Raw genomic sequence first — 6,000 nt, forward strand, 5'->3', positions numbered from 1 at the left:
TTCATTCCCCTTCTCTCCAGCGCATATCTCCACCTCTCCAGGCTCTTCTCAACCTGCTCACTACTCTCACCACAAATCACAATATCATCTGCAAACATCATAGTCCAGGGAGACTCCTGTCTGACCTCGTCTGTCAACCTGTCAATCACCACTGCAAACAGGAAAGGGCTCAGGGCCGATCCTTGATGCAGTCCAACCTTCTCCCTGAACTAGTCTGTCGTTCCTACTGCATACTTCACTGCTGTCACACTGTCCTCATACATGTCCTGCACCACCCTCACATACTTCTCTGACACACCTGACTTCCTCATACAATACCACAACTCCTCTCTTGGCACCCTGTCATAGGCTTTCTCTAAATCCACAAATCCACAATGCAATTCCTTCTGTCCTTCTCTATACTTCTCCATCAACATCCTGAAAGCAAATAAGGCATCTGTGGTGCTCTTCCTCAGCATGAAACCATACTGTTGCTCACAGATGGTCACCTCTTTTCTCAGCCTGGCTTCCACTACTCTTTCCCATAACTTCATGGTGTGACTGATCAACTTAATTCCCCTGTAGTTACTGCAGGTCTGCACCTTATGCTTAAAGATCGTTACCAGCACACTCCTTCTCCATTCCTCAGGCATCCTCTCACCTTCCAGAATCTTGTTAAATAATCTGGTTAAAAACTCCACTGCCATCTCTCCTAAACATCTCCAAGCTTCTACAGGTATGTCATCTGGTCCAAACAACTTTCCACTCTTCATCCTCTTAATCGCTGCTTTCACTTCCCCCTTACTGCTTTACTAACTCTACATCATCCAACCTTCTCTCTCTCTCATTTTCCTCGTTCATCAGCTGCTCAAAATACTTATTTGCCTTAAGGATCTTAAAATTTCCTCTGTTTCCTGTGGACTCTCTTAATAACTTGTTGATATCTCTAGACGTTGGCAGTGTACTCTTGACAGAGCTGCTGTATTAAAACCTTTCCACGGTCCCACTATTGCCTACTGTCAGGAATCCACCTGCCACGCCCCCTTCGGCGGCTGTCATGCTGCCACTATCTCTGCTGCTCCTGGCTTAATCACACACACCTGGGACTCATTTACTACTCATCCCTGGCTCCCTCTCCTACACTCACTCGGGGGCCGTTATTGTTTGCTGATATGCGTATCACTATGCATTCTCTTCCTCTCAGACTTTACACTCTCTCCCTGGCTGCACTTTCTCCCCAAAGCGCACCCTGGATTACCCCTATCTTCCTGTGCGTTCGTTCCTGGACTATGTGGACCTCGCCCCTCCAGGGCATACCACAGATATCTCTCTTTGGACTTATACTGGACAGCTGTGTGTGTTTGTGTGTTTCTCTTCAATCATTAAACCAAAGAAAACTGTGCTCTGGCTTCTGCCTCCGTTCGTTCGCTGCATGACACCTACAGAAGGAGAAATTTATTTTGTCTTTTTTAAAAGAGGTCCAGAAAAATCGAAAGGACTCAGAAAAATTAGCATGATTCAGTTCACAATTTAAATCGCAGTATGCACTGTTTTTAAGTTTTGCAATAAAAACTCTAACTCTGACTAAAAAGTATGTAAGCGCATTGCATTCCCAAAGAAAAACAAAAATCACAGAAAGGTTCTTATAATTATGACTTACTAACTCATAATTATGATTTATTATCTCATAATTACGACTTATTATCTAATAATTATGAGATAAGTTTAGGCAGTCTGTGGCAGGTAAGCGTTTTAGCGCATAACACCGGATTTGACATTACTGCATTTTTTGCTCGGAAGATGTACAATGGAGATGTAGCAGCTATAATATGGTTTAGTGTGATGACTGTATATTAGTTCAATTAGCTACTTGAGTTTTTATAATAAAAAAAAAAAAGTTTTTATTGTAAGTGTTAATGCATGCTTACATGCTGTGTGAGGTTCTGTATGGTTCCTATCTACTGATTCGTCTTTTGTGCATCTCCTCCTAAAAACAAGCAGTATTCGAAGTTGTGGCTGGTTTAAAGTACATTTAATTTATTTAATAAAATAAACTGTTTCTGGACCTTTAGTTGGAGCATATGCATTGATTAATACCAAATCAAAGGTTTCATGTTTTGCTTTAATTTAAAGTAACCTGCCAGCATTCACTTCTTGTGTGGTGTAAGACTCTGGTAGGAAGTGTCTGGCAAAGAGGATACCTACTCCTGCACTTACTGGGCTTCGTCTATTTTGACTTGTCTTCCTTATCGGTATGGGTTTCCTGTATGAACATCACATCTATGTTTTTCGATTAAAATAATGAATACATTTCGGCTTTTATTATTACATTACTTCGACCCTGTATGTTTAAGGAAGCGATGTTAAAGTCAGACATAAGTAAAGGTATGAGTAGGAGGGTGATTAACATTATTCTAAAAAGATGTTTTATGCACTGTCTTCATCTTCACCTATCAAATCCTGTCTTGTTAGTCACAAACTTTTTTAAACTATATATTTTCTGGTGCGTGAATACCTGATTTTTTTTTCCTTTATGATGGCTATGGCTGGTTCTACAAAGTCTATTGGGGAAGAGTTGATCTACTCTGACTTGTTTCATATTTTTTGTTTTTTGTTAAAACCTTTTTATCTCCTTTGCTTTGTATGTGTCTGTATGTTTAGCATAATTATTTTCTGTCTTCATCACGTTCTGTTTTTAAGTTTATATCTTATTTGCTGCTGATTCCTAACTGTTTAATTTTTTTTTGTCTTTCACTGTTTTGGCTATTCCGTTTATCCTTGTTTGAGGACTTCTGTTTCCTGCTCAGATTTTCTAGAGATTTTCTAGGGAGTGAGACCTGTATCGTCTGTAATCATTTTGGTGCTGTTTCTGCACACTACTTTGGTTAAGAGCGTGCTGTGTATCATGTTTGTGTTATCCTTTACATTTAGTTATGAGTCTTCTGTTGCTATCTCCATGTGGTTCACTTCTTGTTCAGTATTTTCTCCTGTTTGTGTTATTTTCCTCTTTAATTTCTTCCTGTCCCTCTTTTTGTGCACTGTCCTCTTTCCTGTCCCCTTTCTGTGTTGTTTCTGTCTACTGGTCACCTATTACCTTTAACCATTACAGATGTTGGTAAGGAAAAAAAAAATTCTCAGTTTACATTCACTTTAAATGTTAAGTTAAAATCCTCACTACTGTTGTTTAGTACCATGCAAATAATATGTCTAAGTTCTAGGTCTTTATGGCCTGCTGGAATCAGTCTCGTAGGAGACACTATTTTACCAAACCTAGACAGCTGCTTGCATTCTCTAGGTTACTTATGTAGGTAATAGGTCCATGAGGGAACGAGATGTGGCATCGCAATGCTTTGGGGATGCTTCCAGAGGAGCTAGGAGTGGCACAGAGGTTGAGGTTATAAAACCTGACAGCGGGATGGACCAGCCTCGCTCATCAGTGTTGCAGATGTCTTGGAGGGACACTACAGAGGACCAAGCTGCCACACTCCAGGTCAAGTGAGTTTTGACCTGGAATGGGGCAGGGTGACCAGAGACCTCATAGGACGATGCAATAGCATCAATAATCCACCTGCTGAGAGTCTGTTAATTAGCAGGGAGACCTCTCCTTGGAGGACCGTAGCAGAAAAGCAGTTGTTCTGAATTCCTCCAGGGACTAGTCTTATGGATGTAAGTGTCAGCCGATAGCCTGACAGCCTGATAGCCCGATAGCTTGATTGTGAGATGCATCCATAAAGCTTTGGCCAGGGGCTCGAAGAGGGGCTCAGATTGAGCCTCCAACACAGCAGCCAGGTCCCACACAGGCAATCTAGGCTTAGAAAAAAATAATCAAAAGTGGGTCTCTGCTCAGATATTGCCCCACCATGATATGCCGAAACGGCGGATGTGAAGACTTTAAGGGGGGAGGAAGCCAACACTTTTGTGAACTGTTCCTGAAGAAACTCCAGCACTGAATCGACCTGGGCAGTGGACTGGGTCTAATTGGTGCTGAATGCACCACACAGTGAACATCTTGCGGCATACGACCTCCTCATGGAGGGATCTCTGGATTGGTGAATTGTCTCTACCACCTTGGTGGAGAGACCGGACCATCAGAGCTGTGCCCTCTCAGGGGCCACAACCACAACCTCCACATTTCTGGGCAGTGTGAAATATTGCTCTCCCTGCTTGAGAGAGGAGATCCCTCCTCAGAAGAATCTCCCACAAAGGCTGATCAAGAAGTGCTACCAGGCCAGTGAACCATGGTCCACCTTGGGGCGACCAGGAGGAGACAGACTCCATCCCGGCGAACTCTCCAGAACTCCTGGAAGCAGCACATGGCATCCAGCCCTAGAGGGGCTTGGGGAGTCAGGGAGAACCATAGGGGACAGTGCGACATCTTTCAAGACTCAAACAAATCCACCTGGGCCTTTCCAAAAATCCTCACCACATGAGGATGTAGCCACCATTCCCCAGGTTTAAACCCCTGTCTTGACAGGGTGTCTGCTGCTTCATTCAGATGGCTCAGGATGTATGCTGGTCTCACTGCAAGCAGCCTCCGATGGGCCCACAGGAGGGTATAGAATGACAAGTCTGTCACCTTTAAGCAAAATGTCATTAGGTACAGTCAGTTCTGCTCTCACATGCCAGTACAGCATTAGCTCTTTGCTCAATTGATGTTTTTCTGGCCATCCCACAAGACAGTGTGCTTTTACCTTTTTTTTACCCTTGTTTAATCAGCTCCAGTTTGTTGTTAGTTACAGGGAAGGAAGACACAATTGTATCCACAAAGACATTTACATCTTTTTCCGGCTGTAAGTCTGTCTCCAGTGGTGCCCATGAGAGTGTGTCTGCTGTGATTAGGTTTTTTCTTGGAACATGCTGAATATCAAAATTCAAGCGCAGCAAGCGAAGGCGACATCTGAGAATTCTGGGTGGGAGTTTGTCAAGTCCTGCTTCCCAGCAGTGGTATAAGAGGTTTATGATCTGTGAGCATTGTGAAGTTCAGACCTTATAAAAATAAAATGAAACCAGTCTCTTACATGTGTAGGATTAAAAAGTAGCTTATTTATGCTTAATAAAGATAACCCATAGGAAAGTGCCCATAACACTCACTATACATGAAAAAAAGGGCCCCACCCAACACAGACGAAAATAACACACAAACAGCATGAATCCTGAACGAGGAAGTTTATTATAAATACCATAAAAGGGGATGAAGAACATGTCTTCCGTGAAGCTCGCCCCAAGTGCAGGCCAGAAAAGGGAATGATACCTCTTCAGTGAAATCTACCACATTTGTGGAAAGCCTAAGCAGCCTACTAAAACCATCAAAGTAATAAAGTTAAGAATATATCTAAAAAATACTAATGAGCTTATGCAAAGTAATAAAATTGCTAACAAAATAATAATATAGAATAATCTATGAAATAAGGAAAAAGCAACATACTCATGCATGATCAAATTGCACGGGCAACCAAGCGAAGTAAAATAATGTATTAAAATATTACAAATATAAATAATAAAGTGAAACAGTGGTATACTTCCCACTTTTTGTGGTTCAACCCTCTCGAAGAATCTTGAGGATAATGGTAATCAGAATTTACCTTTTGAATGTTGGAATATTTGAATGCTAATGATAGGAAGATTTCCAATAATGGTAATAACTGATGGTAACTGAGGAGGACCCAGGTTTGGGAAGTTATCAATGTTAAGGGTCAAAATGTATAAAAACAGGAGGAAATGCCAGGTGTGGTCAGACCATCGATGTCATGACATGCGGATGCTCTCGGGTTGATTGTGGTTTGCCGCAATAAACTCTACCTTTGCTCTACTCATCCTAGTGTCTTGGCTTCTTTTGAAGAGAATTTTACATTTATTGCGTAAGTCTCAACTAAAGTTGGAAGCAACTCAGTCTAGAAGGATAAGAAATTTCCGACACATGCTCATGTCACTGCTAGCACTTCCTTTTCGATTTGCGCATATCGCTTATTTGTGTCTGTTAGACCCCTGGATATGTATGTTACTGGCTTCCATGTTCCGTCT

This window comes from Silurus meridionalis, chromosome 17, assembly GCF_014805685.1.
Source record: "Silurus meridionalis isolate SWU-2019-XX chromosome 17, ASM1480568v1, whole genome shotgun sequence".
NCBI classification, from domain to species: domain Eukaryota; kingdom Metazoa; phylum Chordata; class Actinopteri; order Siluriformes; family Siluridae; genus Silurus; species Silurus meridionalis.